The sequence below is a fragment of the Argiope bruennichi genome, chromosome 2 (assembly GCF_947563725.1).
Source record: "Argiope bruennichi chromosome 2, qqArgBrue1.1, whole genome shotgun sequence".
In the NCBI taxonomy this organism is placed as follows: domain Eukaryota; kingdom Metazoa; phylum Arthropoda; class Arachnida; order Araneae; family Araneidae; genus Argiope; species Argiope bruennichi.
Window position 1 is genome coordinate 141,247,006 of NC_079152.1, and position 16,709 is coordinate 141,263,714.

General features: G+C 27.5%; 1 protein-coding gene across 15 annotated transcripts in view; it reads right to left on the reverse strand.

The window, feature by feature from the left end:
* LOC129962049 (tyrosine-protein phosphatase Lar-like) overlaps positions 1 to 16,709 on the reverse strand; it is a 648,630-nt gene that overhangs the window by 145,352 nt on the left and 486,569 nt on the right. The gene's annotated exons all lie outside the window — the stretch shown is intronic.

Here is a 16,709-nt window from a genome sequence, read left to right on the forward strand (position 1 = left end):
AAAAAGTATTTTGAAACAAGAACAAGACTGAGATTTCCATTTCGTCTGAAAATGTAATGCAATATTTTTCGTATTTGCCATATTTATTAGAACTTTTAGAGGTAGTTATAATGTACAAAACAGAAGACAAATGAAATATGGATGTATTTAAAGATGAAACAAAATTCTCCGAAATTAAATTTTTTTTTCTAAACAAAGTTTGCTAATATTATTTTCTGTTCTCGGTTATGCAATAGCTTATATTTGATTTTACTGAAGTGCAAACAAATTTTTATGAAAGAAAAAAATTGGCTTATTATGGACTGATTTGCCAAATTTTTGAACCTATTTTAAGTTAGAAAATAATTAGGGTTAACCTTGCCTTAGTTTATAACAAATGCATCAAAGTTTTAAACACTATTATCTTTGGCATATCGAAGTGGTGTAATTGTAAAGTCTTTGATTCAGGAATACAATTTTAGTATGTATCAACCTCCTATGCATTGTGCATCTAAAGTCGAATAAGCTCATGAGCCTCCATCACCATAAAATATTACCGCAGACACAATGCTGTTTGCAGAAGTTTAAACAGAGATATATTGGACAAAGATCTCTTCAATCAACTAAATAATATAATTACGAATTCCATCTTCAACATAAGTCATCGAGAGTTACTTCCAGTTAGGAAAAATTGATCAAGTAAGTGAATCTCAACTAATGTAAAGAAGAATATGGATGAATGTGTGGGTGTGTTGGTGCTCTACGAGAGAAACTATTTTATCTAGAGCTACCAAACTTGGTACATATACACTTTGAAGGATGAAAATGTACAACTCGAAGAGATTTAAAAAAATAATTAAAATCTTAATTAATTAAAAATTAAGCGAAATTTTGATGTTTTCTACTGTAACTTCTGAAATTATTACAGCATAAAAAGGATTTTACATCATTTGAAAATGAAAAAAAATATATCATTTTAATGATACTAATTTAATATTCGCGCGCAAATTAATTTTCAGAATTTTATTAATTTTTTTTTGCTTAATTTCCAACAACAGATCACATTGTTACTCTGAAAATCATACTACTTTCATTCTGCATCAACTACGTGATCACGTGATTTTCTTCTGTTATCGAAAGTTAAAGGGGAAAAAAAGATTCAGTTTAATATTCGCGGAGTCTTGAAGAATAAAAAGACGCTCATTTAGAATAAAATTCATAAGATAGATGAATTACATAGTTACATCTAAACGACTTAACTGAAATTAAAGATAAGAAATATTCCCACCGAACCAGCTGGTCGCCGAAGGCGACTAGAATCTCGTAAAATCTAATAGAGATAAAATACAATCAATATCTAACATAATTTAACCGTGATCTAATTGATTGATTGGTCTTAGATATGCTGCTGCTATAATGTAATCTAATCAAGATTATAACATAATATAATCATGATACAACTGATAATTCATGAGGGTTTAGTTCTATTTTAATGTAATATATTCAAGATATCATGTAATCAAGATTTAATCCATTGGTCGATTCCGGATACGATGCAAGTAATTAAGATGTAATGTGATCAAATGAAAATCTGAATTAACTCAGTCATAATCTGATTGATTGATTAATAATACCAGGTGCTATTTCGGAGTAGACATATTTAAATCGTGTTTAAATGAAAGAAAAAAAATGATAAACGTGTTAACTTTTTTTAAAAAAATTCTTTATAAGAGGAAGATTCTTGATTATTACTTATTTTACATGCAACAGATGCGTGAACATAATATGAAATTGGGTCTCAAGCGTATAACCTTTAGGTACTAAGGATAAGAATCAGTTACTAAGATATTCCTCACTTATATTATTTATATGAATGCGGTTCAATGAAACCAAAAGTAGAGCAAATTTACAAACAAGAAAAAATATTACTAGTTTCTAGGCGCAGAAATATCTATCTTTAAGACCTCTTAGGCGAAATTAACGCAAAAGAAGCTACCATTAAAAGTAATAGCTGTTATATAGGGAGAGATAGTAAAGATAAAGAAAAGGGCAACTAAAACATTTATATCCTTTCATTAAACTAGGTTAGACCACGCTTCCACTAAGTCAAGCCAACGCGATTGCTTTATTATTCCTTGCAAACTCGTAACGACTAAAAGGCAGAACACGACAAAATACGAAAAGCAAATAATGGTCATATGGCGAAAAAGACATGCTTTTAGCAGTGATAAAAATAGCTTAGTTTTTTTCGTAGTTGGAATAGTTTATTAATGATAAACATAGTATCCATCTAAAAATTAAAAACCAAGAAATGCTAAAAAACATCAGATATAAATTCTCAATGCATTTGGTTCTTTTTTGCCGAAAGAGATAGAAGTCAGTTACGTGAGAGCTAAGTAAATAGTTCGTTTGGCGTAAGGATAAGTAAGTTTATAGTAAATGAAATACTTCATGAGATGGAACCATAAAAAAATACAAATTGAATGCATGTGGTTAAAATATTCTAAGTGGTTACGAAGTAAATACAACACATGAATCTAAAACGTAAATAAAAGAAAAGATATTTTTCTAGGATTGGAAAAATGGATACATCAAAAGTTATTAATGTATTGCATTTTAAGATTACGAATTGCTAAAATAAATTCTCCATAAAATTTTCCATCTACTTTCTTTTAAAATATAACAAAACGCGAAAGAAAATAATACTAATTATTGATGATTATATTATTTGTAAAAAAAAATATATTGTTTTATTTTACGATGGTAGAAATTGAAACATGATTGATTCAAACCATCAAAATTTTATTTAACAATACCCATATTTATTAATAAAAATGAAAGTGGAACTATATGATCAGTTATTATAAAAGATGCTCTCTTTTTATTTTAATTCTGTATTTGTCATGTATTGACATTAAGAATTTTTATCAAAAATATTTTGCGAATTTAAAAATATTTTAAATTTATTGTTGCCTATTGCTTATTTCGTTGTACTTTTAGAATTATATCCAAGAATTGCAACTTAAAAGCCATCTCGTAGTTAGTTTAAATATTTAAATTGATCAAGCATTTATTTTGGAAATAAAAATTTATATTAAACTAACATTTAGTTTAAATTTCATTTTTTTACAGATATATGAAATTTAATGGTGTTTTAAAAGGCATTTACACACACATTACATTTAATTAATTCGACTTGACAAAGAAATATTCTGAGATGGAATCAAAATATGAATTTTAAATTCAAAATATTGCATTTTTTGGGAAATTAAAACTCAATAAATTTTTTTAACAGCCTTCAGTAATATTTTCCACTGACAATTTTAACCATTATTAAAAAGTTTTGTTTGAATAGACCGAGGGAAAAGGAATTAAGCGCCTTATATTTATAAACTCTCAATTAGTATTCTAGTTTCTTCTTTTATTAATTAATTCAACACATAGCAACAAATACTGAATAACACATAGAAAATTTTAACTCTAACTTTCAATTGGTAATTTTTTATATCCATTTTGAGAAATAGTTAATTTTTTATAAAGTTAACTAAATTAATAACGTATATTTTAAAATTTCAATTGTTATTTACATTTTTTTAAGTTGAAACGTTATAGATAATAGAATCAAAGCATTAATTAATCAACAATATTATATACATTATGTTTTTTTCCCCCAGAAAATAAAGGCTTTTTACAATGAAAACGTGTCATGTAAATAAATTATTCCAATGTACCTGTAAAAGTGTTTCCTTTGCGCTGTGTATATAGTAACAGGAAAGCTTTCCTTATAGGAATTAAATTACGTGTTCATCAAAAATAATGAAGAATTCATGAAAAAAAAAAAAAGCACTAAAAATAAATTAGCATTAACTGGACTTTTTATCAATTAACATATATAAAATAAAAAAAGTATTTTGAACGCTGATTGAAAATGCTGAACATAAAGAAAAAAAAATTATTTTTATAAAAAAAAATCCTACTATCTTTAGAAGCCAAATAGGAAATATTTTTAAACTCAAAAGAGTTATAACAAATTTAAAACAAGAAATTAAAAAAAAACATTGATAATTATATTATTGAATAATATTTTCCATCTCATTAAAATCGAATCACGAGGGAAAAATGGCAATTTTTTTCACACGCCATATTTCACATGAAATGGCTGAAAATGAAAAGGGTCTTTCAGCTTTTATCGGAATCGAGCAAGAGTATCTCATTATCTTTATAAAATATTTTTAAGAAAGAAAAAAAAACTGTTTATTTAAGTCCTTATTTGATTGAAAATGACAACTCTTTTTCATAAAGAAGTACTTATTATTATTTTTTAAATATAAAGTCGCATATTTCTTTCAATAGAAAATATCTTCAAATTAAAAACAAAGAATTCTGGAAGTTAAAAAAAATCAAGATATAAAACTGATATTATCAAGATTGGAAATTGATATTATTATTGAATAATATTTTCATTGCAAAAATAATAAGAATACATTTAAAATCGAATTATCGGAAAAGATAAATAACAAGTTTTCTTTCACACCATATTTCACAAGAAATAAAAAAAATTAAAAAAAAAAACACCTTTTAGCCGTTATTTGAATTAAGTTGGCACATCTCATTTTCACTCTTATCTCTTCCATCTACGTTCATAAATTACACGCCAGACTTTAGCCATCATAAGCAAATTACACTTTCGCCAAAAATGATGAAGTTTATGAAAAACGCAGCAACAAACTTCAACACGAAGATAAGGACGAAGAAAACAAATTTTAAAACAGAATAGCGGAAGGCTTTTCTTTATCAAGATGAAAACTCGAAGAGCACACTGGAGGTCTAAGCAAGAGCTATTTTATTTTCAATCGGCTGAAAGCGGACATTCGTCTTCATAGAGTGTAATAGAAATTTATTACCATTCCTTCCCTGAAGCAGTGTATGGAGTTTGTTGTTCGTCTTTTTGCCTCAAGGAAAGCTCGATGAAGATTTTACAAGATTTTACAATCAGTCCAAGACTGGAAATCTTGGCGCTTGTTTTCGGTTTCGGAAAGCTTTGTGGTAAGAACAAAATAAAAATAGATCTGAGTTATTGTAACGAAAGCTAGATGTTTGGATGTGTTTTCGCAACTCGGATGGATTTTATTAGAGGTTTAAGTGAAAAAAATATGATATAGAAAAAAAGGGGATCAGAAAACCACATCTTTTGAAAAGGTGACTTTTAAAAGGACTGTCTCATGCTATATTTTTAGTAGGAAGTTTTACTGGTAAACAAACCATAACTGAAGGTAATAAAAACGAATTCAAATAGCTAGTTATTGCTTAAAAGTTGTGAATGAAAACTTTAAAGTAAGAAAAGGAATTATATACAATAGAAAAAAAATCTAATGAAAAAAATGTCTAGTTTGATTTCTAAAAGGATAGACCACACGAATTGATATTTCTTTCGAGGAAAATTTTATTCATATAATCATGATTACATTTAATGCCGTTTTTTTTTAAATATTGAGAAATGAATATATATATATATATATATATATATATATATATATATATATATATATACACGTCAAAAGAATAAAAACAACTTTTAAGAAAATGATTCAAACGACTTTTATAAATCGTCCAACGAAATATTGTAGGAAAATAAAACATCTTAACTAAAGTCAAATAAAAAGAGAATGTTAGCAGTCAATGAGTTTTGGCTAAGCGATGCGAATAAATGAAGAAACTCAAAAGTAAAGTTTAAATCAGAAATCACGAATGTAAATTCTTCAATACAAAATTGTAATAAATCGAGGACTGTACTTCCCTATTAGCCACATTCTGAAAAGTACTTTCAATTATAATTTTTGTAAGTATCAATGCCGTAGAATGTATGGACCAATTCTAAACCTCTTAAAACAATTGTAAAAGAATCGAGAATTAAAAAAATCTATATTTGATTAAAAAATAAATGAAATAAAAATTCTTTAAGTGATTTCAGAAAGAAAGTTGATTAGTTTTCATACAAGGTGTTATTACCAGGTTCACAAAATTTAATGTTACAATCTCATGATAAACATAAACTTGTATATCTCTATTAATAATAAAGAGAAATATGAGTTAATGATGGCAACTTGCATATCTCTACTGGTTAGACCGTTTGATTTAGAGCTCTGAAATTAGTATAAAAAAGGCATAAATGCACTTTTGATGGGTGAATATATGAATCCTGGAACGACTTTTTGAAACTTTAATTAGAATTTTAATTCATTAATTAGAAATAAGTCGGATTACGGCGTCTTTTCTTATACTTCTGAAAAAATTATTGCACAAAAATTATTTTTACTACGTTTTAAAGTTTAAAAAAAGTCTTTTTAATAATACCAGGTTATTTATCACATAAAAGTTTTCTTAATTTTGACAATTTTTAAAAATTATTTTTTTGTATGATTTTCAACAGTAAATTTCATTGTTACAGTGAAATTAAAATTCGTTTCCATTGTTTCTTCAAATGATTAATCGCATAATTTTCTTCCACTGTTAAAAAAAAGAATTCGTTTTTAATATATGCATAGTTTGCATATATTGAGAAGACAGGAAATTGAAATTAGTAGATAGATTATACATTTTTAATAGCATTATGGCATCACGTGACATGACTTTATTATAAAGCTATGCAAAAAAAAAAAGAATATGGAAATTAAACATCATCAAATTCCTGGTGAACCATATGGTTATCGAAGTAGATCAGGCAAATTAATATTTAACTGGGCTAGACGATCGTGATGTTTCTTGTTCTGTAAAATGCACATTGAATTTTGAAATTTAAACGACACGACGATTCTTAAGAGTAAAAATACAAGTATGAATTAAACCCACTCACCAGTTGATGTATTGATGTCAGTAATTATGAATATTTCATTAAATATTGAATCAAAATTAATCAGTAAATCGAGCACAGTTGCTTATAAGATTTAACAAAAGAAACATGCAATTTGACAATAGTCACTTTTATTAGAGGTATTTCTAATTACCACTTTCGTTGTCTAGTAATTTATAGGAAATATTTAAAAGTTCAAAAAAAGAAAAACTGTAACTCTAAGATAATTAACTAAGAAAGAACCCATCTATGTTTCTATATAACACATTCTTTTGTTTCTTAGTAAATTTTTCAATAAATGGCAAGTTAGATTCTATAATGAACAGCACTGAAAAAGATTATACATATACATACACAGATGCACGAAAGCGAGACTTCTTCATTCAAATCCATTCAGAATAACAACCTTTTATGCATAATAGCACATCTACTTATGACAAAGTAAAATTAAAAGTTGTTTAATTTTGTGTCGAGATAATTTTTATTCCGAAACCAAGTTAAAAGCAACAGTTTTCTAAACAACTGTATAAATTAGAGATGAAACAAAAGAAACCTTGACAAGCCGTTTTTTGTTTTGGATTAGTATGCATAATTTCAAACAAAAGGTAACTGAGAATGACACAAATACTACAAATCTAGCACTTTGTACAAGAATATTTTCACACTCGCGAATATAAAAGAGACAAATCAATATTTAGAATCAATCTAGACACCTAAGATTCGTATGACTATTTTTCTTGATACAATATGCTTGAATTTACAGCGAATTTTCGTAGCTTGAAATGAATACAAAATTGATTATATTACTTAAAAGAATTAAAACACCAATCTTAAAGTTAAATTCCTTTTACTGTATCAGTGTAAGTGCGTATTCGTATCTTCTTATTAATATTTTAATCAGCTGGATTTAAAACAGAAATGGTAAGCTATTACCAATTCTCTTTCAAGTAAAGTGTGAATGGTTTTCCAATTCTCTTGAAATCTCTGCACTTTCCTGAAAGGCGTATTCCCTTCAGAGCGGAAATACAATCTCGCATCATTTTTACATTGAATGCTAATAATGAAATTTGTTTTAGATATAAGGATAAGTATTGGCTTTGAATTATTTTGAGATTAAATATTAATCATTTTAAACAGAAACAGGCGAAAGGAAAACTAAGGTGACAATTGCATCTCTAGTATTCAAAAATTTAATATGAAGCATTGAATTTAATCACGAAGCTCAAGTTTTGTTATGTCTAAGAAACTCATATGAGATAAATTTCATTTGATTTTATATTTATTGACAACATTTTGGCACAAAACATACAAAAAACATTTTAAAGAAATTTTAAAATTCATTTTAAATAAAAGAATAAAAGATGCTTTTTCATAACGAGTACATTTAAAAAGTTAATATACATTTAGTTAGAATATACGTTTTACACATAAACATTAGAATACATTTAGTTTTAAAAGTTGATATTCTCTTCCATATATTTAAAGTGTGATTAAAGCATAAATAAATGTATTAATTTACAGAAATTTTTCTTCCGGTTTTATAAATATATAAACTTTAAAATGAATGAGTTGATATGTGTGGTTAAAATATCTTAATAAGTATTCTGTATTTTTTTCAAAGTGGAAAAAATTCACAGTCCGCCAATTCATGTCCTTTTTCTGCTCGCTAAATATCATAAACAATAATCTGAGAAAACGTTGTTTTTTGTTTGTTTGTTAGTGAAAGAATAAACAGAAATATTTTTGAAAGTCTATTTTATAAACACCAGAAAACTGAATCAGAATATTTCATTTCGTTCCACATTCATTATTTGCAACTCAACCTAATGGGTTCGAAATGTTAGAAGAAAAAAAGAATTAAGAAATGATTTTTATAAAAGTATGTTATCTTGAGAACCCAGACTGATTATTTTAAGCCAAATGCTAGGATAAAGAACATTTTCTTAGCTTAATATATTAAAAGGTTGTGGAAATCGATTTTAGAGAAAATTAGCTTTAACTAATACATAACAACAATATCTATTCAAACGTTTTACCTAAAGGTTAAAAGGAAATATTGAACATTTTCATCAACATAACTAATTATATCAAAGACTTTTAAATGTAAAGTTTATCCCTTATTGTTCCGTTACTGGAAATCATAAAAAACTAGATAAATCACAACAATCCATTTCAGCTTAACTAAATATAATTCCAAACGACTAGCCAAAGAAAAGTTTTCTTTTAAACTTCTAGATAAAGCGAAATACATTAAAGCCAAGCGCATAAATATTTGATCGCATTTGAATATTAATACCTAACAAAAAGGATGGTATTATGAGAACAAGCGCGCTGAAATAAACAAGCTAAGTATTATGAATTCAAATATATAATATTTCATATCTTCAGATAAACATGAAATGTCCATTGTATGTTTAAATCCAAAGAATAGTGACGTAAATTTCAACTTCACACCATTGTCTTCATTCTAAGTGCATGAGACAAAAAGGAAATCCAATTGAAGCTCACCTACGGGGTCTTTCTTAAGGACTTAAAGAAAATTAGATTATTTGGTGAAAAGGCTACGCTCGAAAAGAGAATAGCAGAGAACTTGGAACTTTTTTTAATATCTAGGTGCATGAAATTCTAAAAATAAAATAAACGAACTTTCTTGGAAAAAAGAATGGTTTAAACTTTAAAAAATATTCTCTGCAGGGGGATAATGTTTCTGGTTAATACTTCCCTAGGTGTACATCGGGTTTGCTGTAAAAAGTTTCATTAATATATTCGTATCTCTAATATTTTTAAACGGCTCAGAATTAATGGTTTATTTAAAGCAGATGCAAACAGGCAAGTAATGCTTATGATATAGCCTATTCTTATTTTCTTTACTAACAAGATTATGAAGAATAGCAGATATAAGATGTAATCAATAAAAAGAAAATGAAATATATTTTCAATTTTCAAGTAGGCGATAGATAGGTAGATGAAAACCTTTGGAGGTTCACTTACAGGAAAATAATATGTAAACGATATTATAATTGGTATTTCTGTAAATTTAGGATCGTACATAATTTTCACAGTGCTAAATTCAAAATTCAAATCTCATTCTACTAAATAAACTATTGAATAAATATTTAAAAGGCTTGAGAAACACATTTAGAAAAATTAGGAAATAGATAATTGCAAGAATAATTTTATCTTAACACAAAATATTCGAAAATAATAATTTTATTTCTAATAATATTAACTATACAACTCAAATATTATTTTTATATGTTATTATTTATTTGGTACTTAAAAGTCATATTATACTTAATATGCATCAATATTAGAATTATGCAATTAAATATCAATATTAGAATTATTGTTTGTCTACTGTCTCGTTCAGTTTCTGAAAAATCAGACTAGCTGAGATGTTCAACTTATCTCAGATTTTTCTTATTTGCATTTAGTTTATCTGTGAGTGTTCTAAAACTCTTGAAATGTGATTCAATTTTTTTTAATGAAACGAATTTATATTTTGAATTCAGGTACATTTATATGTAACTTGCACAATAATTTAAATTAAGTTATAACGAATATATATACATTGTTATTATAATGTAAAGGCAATAAATTTACTAAAATTTAAAAAAAAACGCTCTTTCTAAATAATTAATTATCAGATACATTAAATTGGTTAATTTTGAAATAAAATTTGTCATTTAAAATGATTTTGTCATTTAGTTTGTTAAGCATTTTTAAATACATTTAAAAGAAAGTTAGTAAATAGCGGTATCAGTACTCAAGAAAATTTTACTAGTTGTTTTGAATAAATTCACAGATTGCTAACAATATTTTTTGTTATTTTCCAGGGAGTTAAAGAGCTGCATTAGTCTGTACAGAATTTCATAATGATAAAAATAAAATAAAATAATTTAAAAATAGAATAGTCAAAATTAAACAAACCAATAAAATTCGCTTTTTTGGTAAAAACAAAGAATCATCAGTAACAGATTATTTTATTGACAAAACCTGAATTTTAAAATTTTAAACAAACGCAATATCGCAAATTTTACTAATTTGAGTAGAACAGAAGTAGTTGTAGTGTAACAAAAGATTATAAAAATATTTTCTCACCTAATTAAATAAACAACGTCACTACACAGAATATTTCACGAATATATTTAAGGTTTCTTTTAAAGTATAAAACTTAAAAATGACCGAAGAAATTCGACTCTATTTGTGCATAATTGCTTTGTTGAGAAGACTGGATTGTTAACATTTATTTCAAACAAAAAGAAAACTTTGATTGCTTAAAAATAGCCATTAAACGACAAATTAAAACACGCATTGATCCGATTTTTTTTTCTTATTTAACTTTCCGAGTTTTTCCAAAAAGGAAGAACAAAGAAAAATTCCAACAAAAGAATCATTTAACTTATCTAAGCCGTCTTGAAAGGTTCCAATAAAAGGGTCACAAATAAAGTTATTTTCTGTGACACGGGGGACATTTTCTGATAAAGGGTTAGAAGGCAATAAAGAAAAACTCTTTTCGATAAGCTCTCCCCTGCCTATTACTGTGGATAAGGTCAGTCTGATGCTGATCTGGCCCCCTGAGCCACAAAAGAAACACCGCTGCTCCTGTTCGAAGGACTACCCCCACTCACCAATGCATTCCTGATCTGCCACACGACCGGAAATTACCACGGGAAAGCATTTATAGGACTCGATTTAGGCTGCAACAAAACGCTGTCCCCTCTCCTTCCCGCAGTAGTATCCGCTACTAGAGCACTCTAGTCCCCGCTGAACCTGTTTCAGCCAGTTGCTTCTAATCTGCTTTTTATCTGAAATAGACCTTATCCTTCTTTGCACGACAGAGCATCTTTGGAAGGCAACTTTGAAAAGGAACTAGAGTCGCGCCGGTATTCACGTATTAGGATGACACTAATCTTGGAAACCTTGTGTAAAATAAGTTGCTTTTAAAAAGAAAGGGGGGAAAAAGACCTTTCTAAAAGGAAATTCAGTAACTGTTATACTGGAAGAATGAGTTTCCGCGTTCTACAAAATGACTCGTTTGATATTGACAAAAATAACAATAGACTGGTTAAAATGTAGTTAAGAATTTGTAATATTGCTTCCCTGAGCATTAAGTCTGCTGGTAAAGAAGAGAGTTTTACAGAAACGGTAAATGGTTGTGAGTCTATGACCCCTAACCTTGTTGATCATTTTGTGACAACCACGTACGACCGAGAATACTCCAGAATATTGGCAATATCTTTATTGGAACTTGAGTTTTGCCGTTTGTTTTAAAAGCTTCTGGGCTCTTTCACAAGAACTTTAACAGGCTAGAGTCAGAATTGAAGAGTAGTCAACTGAGTTGAATTCAAGTCGAGTCTGCTGTAGTAATCTGCAAAATTAGTCCCGGTCGTGAGATGGAGTAGTCCAGTTCTGTCTGGGAGCGTTGTGAAGTTGCGTTTGTTTAATAGCACTCTTCTGATTATTGCTGCTGTTTACTGCAAGGTGTTCTTGCTTCAGCTGTATCTCGCTACTGTGAATTCTTAGTTAAAGCGAAGTTATCTCTTAAGTAAGGTTGTTGGACTCTTCACCATACAACTTAGGGAGGTACTCTGAATTTTTTTCGTATCAGAATCAATATTTAATACGGCTGACTGAGAGACCAAAAGACGTTACAGAATTATTCTTCAACAAAATTAGAACAGATGAATAATAATCGAATTACATGTTTAAAAAATATCAAAGTCGTAATAATAAAATTCTAAATTAAATGAAAATTTGAAAATTCTACAAAATTAATCGCACGCATTAAATTTTTTTTCTCCATCCCCTAATAATAATAGCAATTCATGAATTTAATGCGTTCCATAATAATAACAGAAAAAGGAAATGCAGAATGCAGCATTTATTATCAAAAACATTAGCTTAAATTTTAAAAAAATAAATTAAAATTATTATTTCTAATTTTTATTTTGAATATTCAGATAGTTTCCAATTTTTCAATAATTTCGTCACTTTACTTCAAATTTGGAAATACGATCCCTTAGCTGTGAAGCTTTTCTTTCTTATTCTTTTCTGTAAGAATAAGTTTGATGGTGCTTGAAAATGGGTTCATGGATTTTTTCCTTTTTTCAAAATTCAGAAAATGTAGATTTGGAAACGTCCTTCTGCTTCTGATGGTGCAGTTTTTGCTCAAAGAAAATATATCTAAGTTTTTTCAAATTTTTTCTCCAAAATCTTTGCATTTATGTTCAATTTTGTTTTCTTAAAAATCTACATTAGCATAAGATCCATCTTGACAATCATTTTCGACACCATGTTTCCGTATTCTTGATATGGTTATTTTAATGCACTTAAATAGTTTTGCAGTTAAATATATTGCACTTTTCATTTTTCCTTTAATTCACCAAGACCTGCACAATCGGAACTCGATTTCTGCTTGGAAACTCGCTTTTTTTCAACTTATCTTTACAATTTGGTTGAAATTCAACTGAAATAAAACAACTGATTTCGATCAACGAGTGAAATCAGAAAAAAATTATAGTATGAAATAATGAGGCTAATTTACTTAAAAAATGAATGATATGTCAAAAAGTAATGACGCACATTATGAAACATTGACTTTGACAGAAGGCTTCGCAATTTTGCACTACAACAGAACTTAAACTGCATTCGGTAATAATAATCCATTTAAATACGGACTTGCTATTATTGGTTTGGGATAGTAGGAGTAAATTATTAGTCCCAATACATTATAAATTATTTGAATTAATTCATAAATGAAATGAATAATTATTAATTATTATTATAATATTCATAAATTATTTGAATAAATATGACATTAATGAAAAATGTGGTAAACATATAGGAATTCGATTCCCCCCTCCTTTCTTTCTTTCCTTTTTTTTAAAAAATCAAACGCTCATATAAATTCCTTATTTAAAAGAAGCAGAAAAAAACTGTCATAATTACTAATAACCTATTGAAAAAACTATATACTAGTTAAACTTTATTTAATCGGCGTGGTATCAAGAAATTATTAATGCAAAATAAATTATTTCCCGTAAAAATTAAAATTATATATTAACAAATAACAGATAAATAACAGAAACATAATGAAAACAATCTTGAAAACATAAACATGTCTCTACTGAGAATCCAAATGATGTGTTTTTTATATATAAAATATCTATTTATGAGAGCAAAATTAATGTAAGAATTTATAAACATTGAAAAAGAAGACAATCATCTGTCTACGAGATTTATTGCAATTTTCTTAATATAACGGCTTCCACATTATGTAAAATCATTTTTGTAAAATTAATAATAGAAAAATTTTAGTGTTCTCTTTTAAAACAATAAATCGATTTTACATTATCTGTCTGTATCTTATGCTTAAAAATTTCTATTTATTTCCCACCGTTTTACGATAAATTATTCAAATAAAAAGTCTCGATGTTTCAAACACATTGACATCCCCTTCATTATTCTCATTATGTAAATATCTTGAGGAGTATTTTTTCAACAGACATTTTCCAAGATAAATTCAGGTATTTGACAGTGCTTCTGTTTCGAAGCCAAATTTAATAAGAAATTAATGCCTATATCAAACAAAGGAAGGTCTTGTGTTCAACGCCGAAAATGGTGAATATAAAAGACAAAGTTCGTTCTGGGAAAAATTAAAATCGAAGCAGTCTGTAAAAAGATTTAGTTTGTTGTGTAAAGAGATGTGCTCATATTCAGGACATAACTGTTCAGTTCGCTGTCATATTAGAAGAATTTTCACTTCTCGCCACTACCAATGAAGAAGAATGTCTGCCAGGGTGTTTGTTAGCGCTCAAGAAACCACACCATTTGATTTAGAATAGTAATTCTGACATTTTGATAAACGCAAACCGTGGGTGAATTTTTTCTGAAATTTTAATTATAATTCCGATTAATCAAAATGAAGCATGATTTTGATGTTTTCAGTGAATACTTCAGGAAATGTGATTTCACTAAAATTATTTTTACACCACTTTAAAAATGTCTTTTAAATGATAATAATTTAATTGTTGTGTAGCCTTTCCCAGAGTTTTGAAATTATTTTTAAAATATTTTTTTTTCATAATTTTCAACGATATATTTAATTGTTCCAAAGAAATGTAAGCCATTTTCATTGTCTCATTAAAATAATCGTGTGATTTTTTTCGAATGTTCAAAGCTAATGAAGACAAATTTTGATTCCTATGATTTATATGCATTTTGTATACAATTTACTGGAAAATTCGAAAGTGAAGTTACAAATCCGATAAATTCAACCTGCCATTAAAAGAAAATATATTTGAATTTATATTACTATATTATATTGTTATAAGTTTTGATTACAACAAAAAAACTCATGTACACAATAAATAGAATATACACAAAGTTAAAAAAATAATCTGGCTATAATATTTCTATCCATTTGATGTTTAAAATTAATTAGTAGAATGAAACAGGAGCATCTAGTAAGGCATAATGTATTTATTAGAATTTAAAATGAATGAGTATTTCCGCGATAATAGCAAGCAGGAAATTTTGATCTAGATAGTTATTTTTGAAATTACTTTGTTTATTTAATGACTAGTCGCCTTTGGCGATCAACCGGTTCGCCAATCTTAATGCTCGTTAAAATTTTAATAATTAAATAGTTTATGTAATTCCTATTTTAATAGCTTCTTCATCAAAATATTTTAAAAATTCAAATTTTGATAGTCATATAATTTACTCATAATATTATGAAGGCCTTCAGCCATAATGTATAATATCTCTAATTTTCTGTAAGCTCTTGTAGAATTTATGCTTTAAATTAAAGTGGAAATGATTAAACTGCAATTCATATAATAATATTTTTTACTGAAACAAAGCCTTTTTTTTAATAATATGATTACTGAAAACAGAGTCACTGCGCATTTAAACTTTATGGGCACTAAAGAATATCTTTCTTAATTTATGTAATATATCAAGAATTTCTCAACAAAATTTTCTCAGATTCATCAGCAGCAGATCGATTAATTAACAATGTTCAGTTTTAAATGCATCAAACACTAAGAAAATAAATAGAATCGTTTAAAATAATCAGGTTAAAAAAATACTTAAAAAAAACCGATGTACTTAAAATTATAAGCATATACAAAAAATATATAATTAACATAACTACAATTTAATTACAAAAGCACACAACTAAACTAAAAATAATTTAAATCAAGTCCGAATCCGTTGAAAATAGTTGTCAACAATCAGACCACAATGTGCATGCGTGAATTTTTCTACGCCAGTTGGGGTAACGCTATGCAGATTAGAAATTTTTAACTTCCTCTATTCTGTTTTATTTTAATTCAAAAGTACTTCAGAATGAATCTGAAAGACCGATTAATTAACAATGTTTAAAGTTAAATGCATCAAACACTAAGAAAACAAACAGAATAGTTTGAAACAATCGGTCGGAAATATGTTAAGCCTATCCTCATTAGCGTGGGAAAAAGAAACTGAAGCCTTATTCATTTGGCGGTGGGGAAATGAAAATATTTTTCGGCGGGAAAGTTAGTTTTCAATTAATAATTAAAATTCTAATTAAAAATTAAAAACGGACCCCAGGTGCACATTCCAGATCTCCAAGGTATGCATGCGCCTAATTTGGTAGCTGTAGGTCGAACGATCTGGCCTGTACAGCGCCAACACACACACACACACACACACACACACACACACACACACACACACACACACACACACACACACACACACACATTCAGCTTTATATAAGTATAGATTTCAACTTACTTTATTTATTTAATTATTTGATATCGACAATTAAAGTCCTCAAATAAATTTAACGAAAATTCTTTACAATAATTTAAACGATGTTTTATTGTTGCCA